Genomic DNA, 17,441 nt, shown 5'->3' with positions numbered 1-17,441 from the left:
CCCTCCCTACCGGAGCGGTACTGCCAGACTCTAGAACAACAGGAGCCCTGCTTACAGGCGCTCCAGGTCCTCTACTCACTAGGTGATCCTCCTCAAATGGGCTAACAGGACAGCCTAGGTCCCCAACTTGGTGTTCCCTCATGAAACCATCCAAGTCCTGAGGCAGGGTTTCGTACGTCTGGGGACCCTCGGTCACCCACTTACTCCCGCTCCACTGAGCCAGGCCGTAAGGCCCTACACCCTCCTCGCTATCCTGGGACCTAGCTGGGCTACACGGATCCTCTTCCACCACGCTGGACTGGGAGCTACTTGAGTCACTAGTGTGGGAAGAACTATCCCATTCCTCATCATAACTTGGGGCCCCTTCCCATCGGTCTGCTTCCTTTGCCAGTTTCCATGGATCAGTGCACCCCCATGCTAACAGGTGTTGGCACAACTCGGGATAAAAACTACTGGATAGCTGCTCTCTGATGACCAGGTCATACAGTTCGTCAAAATCCTCCTTCGTGTTAACCCTTACCCAATCAAACAGTGCATCATCGCATTCCTCCACAAACTTCTCCCAAGACTGGTGAGGCAGCTTCTTCCTGCCCCTGAATTTCAACCTACATTCCTCCTCTCGGGAACTAGGTACCATACTGGGGGATCTGGGAATGGGACTCTCTGCACTGGTCTCTCTATTGCTGCCACCACTGGACTCAACCCTCCCTGGGGAGCCCAGAAAACTACCACTGCGCTCTGGGGACAACTTACCCTCCAGAGCTAATCTCTCCCTGGCGAAGGCCCTCTCAGCCTCCGCCATCCTCTCCTGCGCTAAGACCCTCTCGGTCTCCAGCTTTTTCTCTTCTATAGTCAGCTGCGCCATCCCCCGGGCATGCTCTAACCGGAGCTTCTCCATGGCCAGCTGATGCTCCCTCTCTTCCCTCCTATCTCTCCACTCCTCTGGGGACAGGGAAAGGGATGGGGTGCTGCTCCTGACACTGGACCCAGCAAGGGACTCCCTATCTATGGGGTCTTCACTCTCTACTGGCGTCCCTGTCAGGTAATCCTCCTCCTCTTCATATTCCTCAGGGCTCCCCTCAGACCCACCACCCTCTCGGCGTGCGGCCCGGGCCCTATCTTAATCGCTGCGCTCTCGCTCCCACTCCTCCTTTTGCCAAAGGATCAGGTTGTCCCTCAGTTTGGACTGGGTATCTAACTCACCCACCTCTATGTCCCTCTCCTCACAGAACCTTACCAGCTCCAACCTACTGTACCTAAACAGACTACAGAAGTTAAAAGCAGGCTCCATTTTGGCGGACGTTCCTGAGAAGAGTTTAACACAAGGAACCTGGGGGTCGGAGCTACACAGGAGTACACAATTCACAAAAGGTTTCAGTGAGCTCTCTATCCTGGAGAACTCACACTCACTGTCTAGTGCCACACACACCATCCACACACAACCCTCCCCTCGGACTGGTAAGGCAGATTCTACCACCCCTGATCCCTCAACCTGACCACCACGTGACACAGGTACCAACTCTGGGTGCAGGGCGGGGGACAAATGTACTGGACACAATTACACAATGATACCTTCAGGAGAAGAAATAAAGGAGCTTCAAAAACAATAATCCCCAAAAATGTGATTTATCTAATGCAGAGTTTTGTAGTGTAGCCAGTCGCTGCTGCGGTACAGCGCAAACGCAAGTCCAAATCCCACCGCTGATCACCAATGTTAGAACTAGCAATTTCTGGTTGGCTAAGGCTTGCGCCAAAGCCAGGCAGAAACCACCACTCTAGTCAGGGCGAGGAAGTTATACGCCAAAGATAACCCCTGCTCACCCCCTTGGTAGCTTGGCACGAGCAGTCAGGCTTATCTCTGAGGCAAGGTGTAAAGCGTTTGCGCGCGCACCCAGCAACAACACCCAAGGCCCACCACAAAGGAAACTCCACACAAGGTATTCTATAAAAATAGCCTTTGTATTATACACAACACATTAGATAAAAACACACACTTTACAATGTGCCAACAGGCACGGGCAGAATTTACAAGGGATTATGTACAAGACAGGGCCACCTGGACCACTGTCAGGAATTAGCACTTTTTAGAACGTAGCACAAAAATATATAAGATCACTGTAGCACAGAAGTAATATGTATAGCACACAACCAGTACTTACTGGTATCAGGTAAGTACCACCTACGCAACCCTAACCACCTTAGGAGACTGTCACGCAGGGAACTAGAACCTCACTAGCACCACCTGTACTAGGAGAAAGCAAACAACCACCTAAGTATCACAATACCTGTAGGGGTAATAGAACGTTACACATGATGCATCGCAACACATTCAGAGGTGCAGGGAAGGAAAACACATGATGCCTAAAAACATTCAGAGGTGTAAAGCAATGGCACATGATGCATAAAAACACATTCAGAGGTGCGAGGAAAGGAACAATTGCGCAACACTCATAGTCGCCACCACCTGTGGCAGTCCCTGGGCCAACTGGCCTTGTAGGGGCTAGGACGCCCTGTGTTCAGTCGAGCTGCGCCAGCTGCGCAGACTAAAACGAAAATACCCCCAACCTAAACGTTGCAGCTGCCCACTAAGTGCTGGGCAGCTGGAGGAATGAGCGTGGGCACCACTGTGCCCTCCTACACAAATCTGCCGCTCTCGTGGAGCCTCTCCTGGCTCTAGCCACGCAAAATGCCCCCTAGAGCCTTTCAGGGCTCTATTAACTATTGCCCCCGACGTTGGAGAGCGGAGCTCTGCACACCAGAATGCCCCCCTCGTTGCGGGAGCCTCACGGGGCTCTAGACAACACAATGCTGCGTAGTTTGGAGCCCTTCAGGCTCTTTAAACAAATATGCCCCCTGAGCGTTGGAGCCTTGCCGGTTCTTTTACAAAGGTGGGGGCTACGTGGGAGCGGCCCGCTGCCTTCCGGGGCCGCTCGTTCCTGTCCAACAAATGCCTCCTCTAGGCTGAAGCGCACTCGCTCTCTGGCACTACAACGGGCCCGCGCTGGAGGCGGGGGCCGCGTGAAGAATCAGCCGGTCCCACAGTACCCGTGCGGAGTCCCCAGCCCTTCCCTACTCACCGGGCTGTTCTGTGGGGACTCCGCTCCTCTGCCGCTCTCCTCTCTTCGGTCCAGCGCGGGGTGGGCTCCCGCCTGGATCTTCACTTTCGGGCAGAGTGCCTCGGGGCGCAGGGTAGGCTCCTGCCTGCTCCGGGGCTCGGAGCAGCCGCGACGCTGCAGTAGGAGGCGGGGTAGGCTCCCGCCCTCCTTCCCCAAGTTCCGGTTGTCCCAGAGGCCCGCCCTCAGCCGCCTGACTTCCGTCTGAAGCCCGGCCGCGGCGGTGAATTCCTCGGCAATGAGAGGGGTAGGCTCCCTCGCCAACGAGCACAACGGCGGGGTGGGCACCCGCTGAACCTGGCAGATACCAGCGGAATCGCGGGGTGGCCACCCGCTATCGAAATCCAAGCGCACACAGCGCTATAAAGTCAGACAGCGCTCACAGCGCTATAAAGCCCATAAAAGCGCTCCCAGGCGCTTTAGAAATAGCAGGTCCAGTAAAACAGCGCTCCCAGAGCAGGGGGGCAAAGACTGGGCCCAGAGCCAGCTCACAGGGCCCTCCAGCAGGGAGGCAGTCCCCAGTGGCGGTCTCTCCTGGCGCCCAGCAGCAGCAGGCCCCCCCTCAAGTGGATCCTGCAAGAGAACACCCAATGTAAGGGGACGCAGCCCCTTTTTATACAGTACAAGGCTTTGTCTAAGGTGCAGGGAAGGGGCGAACCAGTTCCAACAGGTTCCTGAGCACTTTGTTTTGCTCAGCCCCTCTCCCTATTCACTGGCAGGGCTAGGGTCATTAGACGCACCACAGGGGCCGGCGCCAGCATTGTGTGGGGAACGCCCTGTCCTATTCAGGACCCAGGTACACTCCTCCCCAGCCATCAACATGCTAACTCCCCATTCACCACTGGGTGACTCCTCCTGACTCTGGGGATTTCCCTAGTCCGTCACTTGACCTCACCAGCCAATCGCCAGAAAAGCCACACATTTCATACTGCACACTGAAGTGCCCACTTCTAGAAGTGGCACTTCCACACTAGGTACATGCACGCCGCACACATCAACGCGCAGCATTCACTCACACGAGTCCGCACATACCAAACACGGGTCTGCACACCCCACGCATCAGGAACTACCAGGACACATACATTCCCCCATGCATTCCTATGGGAGGGCAGGCCAACCTCACAACACGCACGCACTTTACCCTGGGACACAGCGGTAAAGTGCGCAGAAGTCAATAAAATCACTAAACCAAGTCACAATATTAAGCAAAAAGTTTCGGGGTGAACCGGCCAGAAGGGCCAAGTCCAACATGTTTACATGGTGATCTAGGTTCTTTAAGGCTGTTGAAAATGTCATATATATGGTGAGGGTGGTGTATTTCTTTAAACATGCTATGTTTAAAATTGAGGAGGGTTATTAGTTCAGAATGTCTGTTGAGAGTTCTTGTGCTAACTTTACATGGCATGCAACTTTTCTTTTAGAAATGCTGAATATATGTTTTGAAGACACAAGAATTATTTGCGAAATGATGTAAGTATGCCATTAAGAAAAGGTTTTATTCTTTGAAAAAGTGAGAATTGTTCTTTTCAGTTTTAGAAACTTACTGATGCATGTGCACGCTGAGTAACAGAGCAATGTCTGCTCTTAGAGAGCCATGTATGCAATTATATATCAAATGTGATATTTAGATTTATTCAATCACCCAGGCACTACACTTGCAATTTTTCAATCACGCAGACACTAATTATGTACTCATTGAACTACGCAGACAACACCTATGTATTCATCCAATCTCCCAGATAGTAGCAATATAGTCATATGGAAACACAGGCACTAACCATGCAGATATGGAACCACCGATGTAGTTCCTACATACTCGGTGGATCATACAGGTACTACCTATATTCTGAGAGAATCTCTTAAGCACTATCTATGCACTCATCCACACATCCAGAGAGTACTGTTGTACTCAACCATAAACACATGTATTTACAAGTTTTAGTGAGGAATATGCACTCTTTTAGAACCATCTGGTGAGTTATATATGTAACCTGGCACACACTGTTTGCATATACTCAGAAGAGTTATTAAGCTATATGCTGTGATGCAGATTAATGTGCAGGTTCTTATATGCAGTCTTTCTCAAAATTCAAATCTGACACATCTAAGTAGAAAAGTATTGAAACACTAAATGTACCAGTGACACAGTGGTACAGAGGCACAGAATAGCTCTTATGTTGTGTTTTTTGGATTTACAGTATTGAGACACTGTATGTACTTTTACACTTTGGCTAATGTTTATTTTAAAATTGAGTACAAAAGGGATAAAGTGGTCTTTTAGCATGTATACGTGAGAACTGAGATATGGTGCAGGTGTGTTGTAAGAGAGGGTGCTATAATATTAAAAGGTAACTAATAGATTAAGTTTTGGTTTGGGTTTGGTACATTGAAACCCAAACTTACATTGAAGTAAGTGCTTGTAGTTAAGCAGGTAGGTTCATTTGTACAGTTAAAACTGCAACATAACATAAAAACTGTTTTTGTATTATGTGCAAGCCAGTAGTAAAGTAGTTGGTACATTGGTTAGAAAAAACATTGAACTATAGTTTTTTTACAGAACAATATCTGCATTACAGACAGAATGCCTACAAAAACTCAGAGAAAAAAGGTTGTGAAGCAACTACAGTATCTATGCAGAACTGAGACTCAAAGAGGTCAAAATGAAAACAAAGTGGTGAATGAAAGAAGAGCAATTGGTAAGACGACAAAGTCATTTTCTAAAAAATATATGCAGACATTTACAAATATTATTAAATGATGAAACTTAACCAGGAGACAGAAACAGTTTAAGGAAATCAGAGCCAGAATGTTTTGTGGTAGAGTAGTTATAAATCTACTGAGAACTATGACAAAGTTTTAAAGAAGTAGAGAGACACTGAAACAGAAAGATCAAGTTGAGAGAGTAGTTGATAAGACCTTTGCTTTGAAAAGGAAGCTTTCCATTTTGATTATAAATAGAATGAAGGCTCTTGACAAAATGGTGTTGTGCATAAGGAGACAAAACCAGACAAAAAGATCAGTGAATAGAAGTAACTTGTATACAGTATTTAGTGGAGAATACATACATACTTCTAGTACAGAGTCTTTCTTTATTTCATGCTATTGATTAGAGAGGCCAATGTCATGAAATGAAGAATGGCACTCCTATTGCGAAAGAGGTGATGGAACCTACAAATGTAGAACAAGTTATCAGAGAACAGGTACAAGGAAGGCAAGTCAGGCGTCTGAATACAAACGGAAGTATAGTTGTGTTTGTAGTATTGACAGCAATCCATTGATATATTAAGGAAATTCCTGAGTATCTTTCCAAGGCAAAGTTTAAAATACAAAATAAGTACTTTACAAGGATTGGATCCTTGCAAGATTAGAAAGCATGCAAAATTGCAGGGACACTCACTAGCTTGTTTATCAAAGAAAAAGTGCCAAAGCACCTTTCATCATTTCAGGATGTTAGCTGTATCTCACTGAACAATGTGAACTTTGTTTAGGAGGCTGTACTATGTGAAATCTCCTGCTTTAGGTTGAGGAGAAAGGAATAGAGCACTTTTGTATGGGACTGTAGCAGATGTAGTTTGTGATGATGTGCAGTTTTGTTTCTTTGGTCTTGAACAGGATTCTAGGGAAAACAAAAAGTTGTTGAGAGGAGGAGTTGCAGAACAGGACACAGATATTACAGTTGACAGTTTTGAAAAAGAGATTACAAAATGTAAACACAGTGTGGTCTCAATAACCAGAGTATGTTTGCATATGTTGTTGGCGCAGTCACCAGTAGATTCAAACACAGACTGTTGACTTGTATTTAAAAAGTGAAAAAGCAAATAATGATAACTGGTAAACGTTAAATGCTTTGACTTGTCCATACAGCAAGGTATATTTAAGTAGTGTTACATTAATTAGAAGATAATAAAACGAAGAGCACATAGATATTAGATACCCATTTTGTAGGAAATAAAATGCCTGAGGGGCCAAAAATAGGAAAGAAATAAACATTTATGATTCTTTGCAGCATTGCGAAGGGCTGTTATGGACTGCTCTGCAGCACTCACTACAACTACACAATCCATGCAGTATGATGCCATCCAGGAAAACTGTGGAGCCAAATCTTGAAGTTGAGATTGGACCTCTGAAGGGACTCTCTGCCCCGGTGTTGTTGCGTTTGCTATTGAAGTTGGGGGTCCTTCAACCTTGTGTTGCCTTCTTGTTGCGTTTACACTATTGCTATGGTTTGTTTTTAGATGGTAAAGCATGGACGTAGTCCCGCAAGAATATTTTTTATCTGTACCCCTTGACAATGTCTTGTGACATATTGTGCATTGAGCAAATCTGCTCAGTATGAATTCCTCTTAAAGAATGTTCAAGATAGATAAATGGGCATGTTTTTCTCATTTTTTTTGTTGAAATGTGTATTGTCCAATGATATTCCCTTATTTCTCAGTGACATTATTTTCTGTTTTGTTTTTAAATTTATTTATTATTTATTGCTTTTGTACAGTTTTTTAAAATTCTTTTTTATGGTAACAAAAATGGCAACTGGGACAGGAGGAATTAAAAAAAAATGTGCACTGAGAAATGTGCAAATAATATCACAGGAGAGAAAATATTAGCATGTATGATTTTTTACAGCATTGCAAATAGCTGTAACACACTGCTCACCAGCACTTATAACAATACTATATTCCATGCAATACGTGGCCATTCTTGAAAACTCTGAAGCCATATCTGTTATAGTAGTGTGCACCTCTGAAGGGACTTTCTGGCTGGGTTTTGTTGCTGCAGCCACTGATGTAGCTGGTCCTCAAGCTTCCCTCTGGGTAATCGCCAGTTGGAGATGTTTTCCATGATAAGTTTTAAGATAATACAAAAATGGACATTGTCCCACATGAATATTTTTTGTTCGTCCCTCTAGAGAGGGTCTTGTCACACATTGTGCATTGCACTAGTTTTACAGCAGTTTTTGATTCCTCATGAGTTTGGGTAACAATGGATAATTTGATGGTTGTTTGGTAGTTATGTTGTATTCGCGAGTTCAGATGTTGAAAATTACTTTTTGAAACTGTTGTTTTGTAGAAATATGTTCTTAAAATAAAGTTAAACCAATATGTTACTAAACAGCTAGACTCAAACTTTGTGTGAAACATGTCTCTATATCTGTTTTGTAGTTTGTCATTTGAATTCATGACTACTGATGTCATTGCGACATCTGGTGTTGCTGTGAAGAAGGAAAATGCTTTTTTGATGTATTTATTTTGACAAATAAATACAAAGGGGAAAGTTAAATTAGTATCTTACTAAATAGCTACACCTAAACTTTATGTAAAATGTCTATCTATGTGTTTTACACTTTGTCAAAAACACCCACTATTCACAGTGTGACCGTGGCAATTGCACTCATAGAATCACACAGACACGGGGGGCGTGGCCAGCCGGCTAACATGGCGGATGCGAGTGACTGAAGCTCCGACCGCTACCCCCGGTTAATCCTGTGAGTTCTCCTGCGAGGGAGCGGACTGAGCCCATCGGACGCGGGCCTGGTGCGGGGAAACGGCGGGGAGTCTGCACAGACCAGTGGACGGGGATTTGAGGAGCACCGGCCGGGGCGCTGCGATTCAACGTGGCCCGGGAGGAGAGGGTGCGCGAAGTGTCCCGCGAGGCAGCATCAGCCGGTGGAGCCTGTGACCGCACGGACGCGCTGCATGTGCGACCGGTCCTCCCCCTGCGGGCAGGGCGCCCTGAGAGCTGCAGGCTGCTAAAAGACTGGGGGTGCGGACCGGCTGGTGCTGCTGCTAGGTGCCGAGGCGTTAAGGAAGGCCCAGGCGAGGTGATGCGACGTGCACAGCGGTGACCTGATCTACGCCCGAGGGCCTGCTGCGACCCGAGGATTGACCGGAGGCCGGGTGCAGTGGAGCTGCAGCTCGAGAGAACAACGAGGTCCGGGGGAGACAAGGCGCTTGCTGCCCGAGTGGTGGTGACTGTCGTCGTCATCTGGGCTGTAAGACTGAGCAGCAGGAGGTGAGCTGGGGTCTCGGACTTGTACAGGCCCTGGGACTGGCGCGGGCCCTGCAGCGACTGTAGGGGAGACGAGCTGCTGGTGACTGAGGAGCCTGGGGGACCGCACACGCTAACACTACAGAGAGGGCTGAGGCCTGGGGGAGCTACGTGGCCCCATCCACGGAGAGGTGCGGGCGACGGAGGTCGGGCTGGTGTACCCTGGGGCCAGCGCTCATCACAGGGCACGAGACGGAGCAGGTGGTTGCGCCCTCGCTGGGCAGCAGGCGGTGGCCGACGTTCCCGGCCGGGAGCAGCCACCTAGCATGCAGGAGCTGAGTACAGGAGCGCCTGGAGTGTCCAGAGAGATGCGAGGTCGCAGCGAGGGCTGCTTGCTTCCGAGCCTGGAGATACTGCCAGCCTGCAGTCAGGTGAAGAAGGAAGCGGGCGCCATTTCAAGGGAGGCACCATTTTGAGTGAGACTGCAACACTCCCCGCAAGCGGTGAGTCTGAAACTGGAGGGCGCGCCAAGTGACAAAGAATGAGGAGATAGGGGGCTCTCTGTGAGGCTGAAAGTTGGGGACCTGGACGAAGTGAACAGGACAATGCGGCCCGATCTGGGACATAGATCAGTTGCTCTGCCACGGATGGACCAGCCGGCACTTCAATAGGTATAGCTTTGGGGTGGAGGTACTCCACAAAGTCGGGGTGGCATAGAGTGGGTCCCACCGAGCGCCATCGGTGAGGGACATAGGAGGCCCTGACGGGCGGTGCGCTAGAAGTGCAAGGATAGTGGTGCCTTGCCCTGGGGGAAAAAGGGCGATACAGTCAGAGAACCCCTTGCCGATTGGGGGAAACTGCTGGTGAACTGAACAATTTTCCCCTGGAATCGGCTGCTGGCACCAGCTGGAGGATTTCTCTTTCCCCCCTCCTTCCCCCCTATGCCCGAAGTCGGGCACTGGGGCCCTGAGGACCGAGCGGAATTCCAGAAACCGCACATAGAGGGGAGCTAGCGGGATACTTTGCTAGCTGAGCAACGCGGAGGGGACACTTTTTCGCCTGGGCAGGTTGAGGGAGCCCTGGCTTGGGGGGTCCGCAATTGGCTGTGTCCACATCGCCTGCGGTCAGTTTGTGGATTCCGACTGCTCAGCAACTCGTGATGGGCCGGCTACGAGAGAAATCGCAGCAAGGTCAGCTACGCACAGGGAGCCTGGACCCCTTGGAGGGGCGTCTGGGGGGAGACATGGAGAGGCAAATGGCGGCCCTCTCAACCAAAATGGATTCCGTGCTTGCGGCGGTGGAGAGAATTGGCACTACCCTGGAGCAGACCAAGGAGTCCCTAGAAACAAGGATCAATAAGGTCACATCAGATTTTACCCTCCTCCACGCTGATCATCGTATACTAGCCGAGAGGGTTGCGGCGCATAATCAAACGCTTCAGGAGCTCCAGCCCATCGCCCAGAGCCATAGCGCAGCATTGCAAGATTTGCTGGACCGGGTCCATGTGCTTGAAGACCGGGTGGATGATGCGGAAGGGCGCTCCCGACGCAATAATATTCGCGAGGTGGGACTTCCCGAGGGAGAGGAGGGAAGAAACCCGGAGCAATATGTGGAAAACTTGTTGCGTGATCTTCTGCCTCAGGGGGTGCTATCCCAGCACTTCGTAGTGGAAAGAGCGCACAGGGTGCCGGCGCAGAAGCCCAGGCCGGGGGCCTGGCCTCGCCCGTTCCTCTTTAAGCTCCTCAATTATCGAGACAGGGAGCGAAACTCGGAAATCAGGCGACCTGACTGTGGGCAGCAGCCGAGTTATGTTTTTTCCGGACTATACCGCAGCCGTGCAGCGGCGCAAGAGCAACTAAATAGCAGTGAAGCGTCAACTTCGGGAGCTGGCGCTGCCTTACTCCCTGCTGTTCCCGGCCCGGCTAAGAGTGGTTGCAAAGGAGGGGACCCGCTTCTTCACCTCCCCGGCGGACGTGTGGGACTGGCTGGAAGAGTTGGGGCAGTGGACAGGAACTAGACCCTCGGGTTCAGATGCTGGTAGCCGCCCAGAGAGAAGGTCCAGACGGCGCAAGCGCCGGGGATTACGCCAGTCTGTACGGCCGGGGCCAGTAGCACCTAGCCCGGAGAGAATTAGAATGGAGCGGCGGGAGGTCCTTGAGGCGGTGGCGACACTTGGGACACCACAACACAGTGATCGCATGGAGGTCCGCACGTTTAGTGCTCCGGGCACCAGTGGGGCGTCGTCTCCATCCACCGAGATCTCGGAAGACTTGAATTTGCCAGCGGTGACCCCACAGACTGCTGACCTGATTGTGTGAGATTATGTCAGTATGCCCTTTTACATATGTAAGCACACATGTCATTGATTCGCACTGCACGCTGGGGGGCTCTTGGGGCCTAGCGGGGGCGTATTAGTTGAGCCAGGGGCAACCTGCTGCGCGGGGGTGGGATGCACACGGCATTAGATGCCACACTTGTAGGCTCCTGTCGCCGCGACTCGCACTGGGCCTGTGCGTCAGTTTCATTCTCGACACGATACTGCACCTCCTACATTCAGAGGAGATATGGGAGGGGGTATAGTACCAACAAGTTGTTGTTAACACACGAACCCCATCAGGCACTATACTGAAATAACTCATCACTGATTAGAGTCTCTAAGGTTTGGACGGATGCCCTATTGGGGATACGCCCTATTTGTTATACTGTTCACAGTAGGTATATTGTTTGCATGGCAGCGCATTAACATGCTCCCCTTGGACCATAACCCACACCCCCCCGGCGCGGACACTTCGACCCAAGTCTTGCCTGACTAATCAGCTTTATGATGGCACACACTAATATCGTGACCTGGAATATACGGGGCATGCACACGCCGTCGAAACGTTACTCCATCTTTTCCTACCTGCAGCGGCATTCTGTTGGGATTGCCCTCCTACAGGAAACACATATGACCCAGACGGAGCTTGACAGACTCTGTAGGCGTTGGAGAGGGCAAATATACGGCACCACCTTTTCAGCACATGTGCGGGGCACACTGATCTGGGTGCGGGCGGGCGTCCCCTTCAATTGCGAGGAGGTGGTGGTGGACCAGGAAGGGAGGTATACGCTGGTGTGGGGGAAGCTGAATAGCCAAGAGTTGTTGCTAGGATCGTTATATGCACCTAATGTAGACCAGTCGTCCTTCTTAGTACGGCTGACGCAGCTTCTGCACCCCTATGCCGGGCTCCCCTGGCTGCTGGGAGGAGACTTCAATATGGTGCTGGATGTTCAGTTAGACAGATCTTTTCCGCCTTCCGTGCCACAATATCGGAGTCCAATGCTCAGGCGCTCGGGGACTGGCTCACGCACTGGGCGCTGCAGGACCTGTGGCGCATACTTCACCCGAAGGACAGGATTTACTCCTATTCTTCAGCAGTGCATGATTTGCATGTCCGGTTGGACAGGATAGTTGCTCCAGCTTATTGCGCAGTCCGAATATTTGGGGCGGACGCACTCCGACCATAAACCCCTGTGGTTTCGGATCAGCTGGGAGGCGGACCGGCCGCCGGTGCCCACTTCGCGACTCCAACCAAGTGCGCTGGAGGACTCGGAGTTTCGCTCTTTTCTCGGTACGGCTATATTAGCATACTTTGACATGAATGAAGGGACGGCGAGCAGCGCATTAATGGAGTGGGACGCCCACAAGGTGGCCATCCGGGGGCACTGCTTGGGGGCCACGTGGAACATGCGTAGGACGCTTTCGGACTCCCTGGCGCGTTTAGAGGACGAGCTCTTGCAGTATGAGAGGGAGGGGGAAGGAGGGGGAAGGCATTCGCACAGATTAGAGGACCTCCGAGGTAAACATGCGGAGCTTCTGGAGCGACTCCGATGTCATAATTATGCAGCGCACACGGCCAGAACGCACGCCTGAGCGGATAGAGCGGGCCGTCTGCTGGCTTGGTTGATAAGGCAGGAAGACCGCCGTGCCCCGAGAGGTGCAATCCGAAAGGAGGATGGCGCGATGGTATACACGCAACGCGAAATTCACCGGGCCTTCACTGACCACTATAAAACATTGTACACGGCCAAGGGGATTGGTCCCTGGCACCTTCTGGGGGAGTTTCTAGCCTCTATCCAACTGCCCGTGGCCGCAGAGGAGCATAATGCAGCACTCAGTGAGCCTCTCTCCCTGGAGGAAATTGGGGAGGCGATCCAATCACTGGCATCCAGGAAAACGCCGGGGCCTGGCGGATTGCCTGCGGAGTACTATAAAGCATACCGTGAGTCAATGGCGCCGTTGCTTCATACGCTCTACAACAAAGCGTTAGAGGAAGGGTCGCTCCCCCCTTCCATGCGGGAGGCGTTCCTGGTCTCCCTGCCCAAACCAGACAGAGACCACACGGCTTTGGGATCATACAGACCCCTGGCGATGCTTAACGTGGATTATAAAATCCTCGCAAAAGTACTGGCGGAACGGTTGGCGCCAGTGGTCCCCCACCTGATACATGCAGACCAGAATGGGTTTGTCCCTGCGAGGTCCACGTCATTAAACCTTAGGAGGTATTTCAGGGTGGCAGCCGAGGCCGTACACGAGAGGTCCAGAGCGGGATGCCTTATTCTAGATCTGGAGAAGGCGTTTGATTGCCTGGAATGGGGTTATCTGTCGGTGGTGTTGTTGCGGTATGGGTTGGACGGGGGGTTCCTCCAGATGGTTGATCTGCTCTACAGGAGTCCCACAGTCCGTGTCCGGCTGGGCTCATATGTCTCGGAGGCGGTGTCGGTGGGCCGGGGCACCCGGCAGGGGTGCCCTTTGTCCCTGTTGCTGTTCGCCCTGGCGATGGAGCCCCTGGCGGCGGCTATACGGACGACCCTGGGAGATGGTATACCGCTGGGGACGCAGTTCATCAAGTGTCGCTCTATGCTGACGACCTGTTGGTCTATGTGAAGGATGTGGGGCGCATGCCGGAGCGATTGACCCAGCTGCTGCAGACCTTTGCCACTATCTCGGGACTTCGGGTGAATGCAGGTAAATCCTGCCTTTACGCTTTCAGCGCAGGGACTCAGGACCCGGGATATTGCCTTGATGGTACGCCGGTCCAGTGGAAGTAAGGCACCTTCCGATACCTGGGGATACAAATATACCGCTGCCCGGCTGACTTATTTGACGGGAACCTGGGAAGGGCGGTCACGGCGCTTCAGTCGCAGGTGAGCTTTTGGAGTATACTTCCGCTGACAACCATGGGCAGGGTGGCGCTTGCCAAAATGGTCATGCTCCCCCGCCTCCTGTACTACTTTGTTAGTTTGCCGACATATATCCCGGCCCCCTTTTTTGGCAGGCTCAACAGGATGTTGCGGGACTTTGTCTGGGGCACGGCTAGACATAGGTTGGCGCTCGTGAAGTTATTCCTGCCGACAGACCGGGGGGGTCTGGCTGCTCCTTGCTTCGAACACTACTATTTGGCCGCTCAGCTGCAATGGGTTGCCCGCTGGTTGGCTGATAGGGGCAGGGAGGATACAGCCACAACAATGACGCCTTACTCCCTAGAATGAATAACCAGGTTTTTTCACCCTCTTGCCACAGTCACACGGCCAATGCCGCTCCTTTTAGCTGTGGCATATAAGTGCTTCCGGAGGGCCTTATATCTCACCTGCGCTGCTGTCCCATATGCGCCGGATATACCTCTGGAGGGCTCCCCCTGTGGTGGAGGGGTGCTCACGGCTCCTGCACTCGCGGAATGGTGGGAAACCGACGTATGTACGCTGGGGGATTTATATCGGGATGGTGCGCTCATATCATACGAGACCCTAGTGACAGAGGACGGGCTCCCGCCCGGGGGGTTCTTGTCGCACCGCTCCCTGATGGCGAGATTGACTGCCAAATGGGGAGACATGACCATGGAGCCCAGCCAGCATCTAACCATGCAATACTTGCACGTCATGGGGAGAGGTAGGCACCTGGTTCGCTGGTTTGCGGCATCACTAAGGGAACACACGGCGATCAGCTTGGACCCGCTTTGAGGCAAATGGGAACTGGACGTGGGACGGCCGCTAACAGATAAGAGTGGGAGAGGATACTTAAAAGTCCAGTGCGTATCCCCAGGAACATGCGGTTCCGCCAAATCCAGTTATTCATTGACCACAGGGCTTACCTTACGCCAGAGTTGATTAATAGGTATTTCCATCGCAACAATACACTGTGCCCCAGGTGTAAAGAGCTGGGGGCGGGGTTCCTGCACATGCTGTGGAGCTGTCCTGGGTTGGGCACCTATTAGAGCGTAATCAGCGGGTTGTTACAGGGTAGTGTGGGTCGTACCATACCATTAGACTGGCCTGAACACATTTTGCACCACTTTAAAAGATCCCCTAAAGACAGGGTAACGTCCCAATTCCTGGACCTGGGGCTCGTAGTAGCAAAGCGCCTCATTACGTGGCGGTGGAAGGCACACGACCCGCCACACGCACGGGCATGGAGCTCCTCATTTCAGGCATGGGCTAGGGCGGAAGGGACGGCCATTCGAAGGGAGGAAACGCTGGGGTTGCGGAAGGAACCTATGGCAGACCGCTGGGAGCAGATGCTTTGTGAGTTCCGGCGTCTGGAAGGGGAGGGCCACACGGGACATACGAGGGAAGCTGGCAATGTCTGCGCGAGCTGCGGTATGCCACAGGCTGCTACACCGACGGGATAGCGTGGCCCCGCTTCTTCCGGCCCAACACTGGTCCGAGTGGAACCACATAAGGGCGGTTATGGCTGTGTAGCATACAAGTGTCCCCGGGGGCGAGGGGTGGAGACAGAGGTGGAAGGGGGGGGAGTTAAGCATGTATAACTAGTTTATGTTGCCATTGTTATGGGTTTTTCCTTCTTTTTTGATTCGTAAGTAATTCATCTGTTTACATGATTTGAGCTGACTGGTCGGCATAAGACTGCATGCACGACTAAAAGGTTGACACAGTGTCTCTCTTGCCAATTCTTAGAGACTGCACCAGAATTGATAACGGTAGTACAGCTAGCTCCTGAGTGAGCATTCATCATGTAATTTGCTGCACAGTTTGAATGTATGTTAAACTAAGGTGGCCAAAGGCCCAGGTATTGATTAGCAATGTATACATGCTTACGAACTTCTGTATGCGATGTAAGTTACTAAAGTGTATACTCTTTAAAAATAATAAAAACAGATTTGATCAAAAAAAAAAAAAATAGAATCACACAGACACTACCTAGACAATCATACAATCACCTATGCACTACTCATGCCCAGACATTACAAACTCACTCACAGACCTTTACAACCACTCACACACCCAGTCAGCAACCTATGCGAACCACACACCCACTCTCAAAGTTTCAGGTTACAGTTAGGATATAAAATTAAAAATATCTTTGAAATTCCCTGCAAAAACTAAGGTTACAGGGGCGTTATTGTTAGGAATTAGCATTTAAAAAACCTTAGAAATTTACTGAAAATACCAAAGGTTACAGGGATGTTATAGTTAAACTCAAGTTTCTCTCATGTAAAACCAGTAAAATTCAGCAGTTATATTTAGCTGAGCTATCTATAACTCGTGCCCCGCAATGCACTGCTTGTGACTTCACATATTACATCACTCATGACATGGTCAGTGACATCACTGATGAGATATCGAATGCCATCACTGATGACATCATCCACAGACACTCACATCCCAATATAGCCTTACATACACCCACTCCAACTTCCACACTACCATTTTCAAAGCCATGGACACACCCATACCAGTACCTACACACTCACTCTCTGATTCATAGGTCTACACACACATCAACTCAGTTACCCATACAGCCACTCATACACCAACTCACTCACTAAATACAGCCACTGATATATCCACTCATACACCCATACAGCCACTGCCAGTCACTCATAGAGCTATTCACACACCTAATCACTCACCTATAGAGTCAATCAGACAGCCATTTACTCACCTATACAGTAATACACACACCCAGTCACTTATTCATATGGATACTAACGCATATTCACTCACCTAAACATCCCCACACAGTCACTAACCCATACAGCCACTATCACAATCCCTCACTCACACATAAAGTCACTGATATACTCCAACACTCACCTACACTGCCTTTCACATATCCACTTACTCACACATATACCACTGACACGCCCATTCACTCACCAACAAAGCCATACACACACTCAGTCACTTATACAGCCCTTCTCTTACATACTCACTAACCCATACACCCACTGACTCAACTACTCTCTCATTCATGCAGGCACTCACACACCCTCTCACCCAGACATACAAACATCATACACCCATACAAGTACTCAGACACCCAATCACTCACGCATACAGCCACTC

Source organism: Triturus cristatus, chromosome 1_1 (genome assembly GCF_964204655.1).
Source record: "Triturus cristatus chromosome 1_1, aTriCri1.1, whole genome shotgun sequence".
In the NCBI taxonomy this organism is placed as follows: Eukaryota; Metazoa; Chordata; class Amphibia; order Caudata; family Salamandridae; genus Triturus; species Triturus cristatus.
This window is presented reverse-complemented; position numbering follows the sequence as displayed.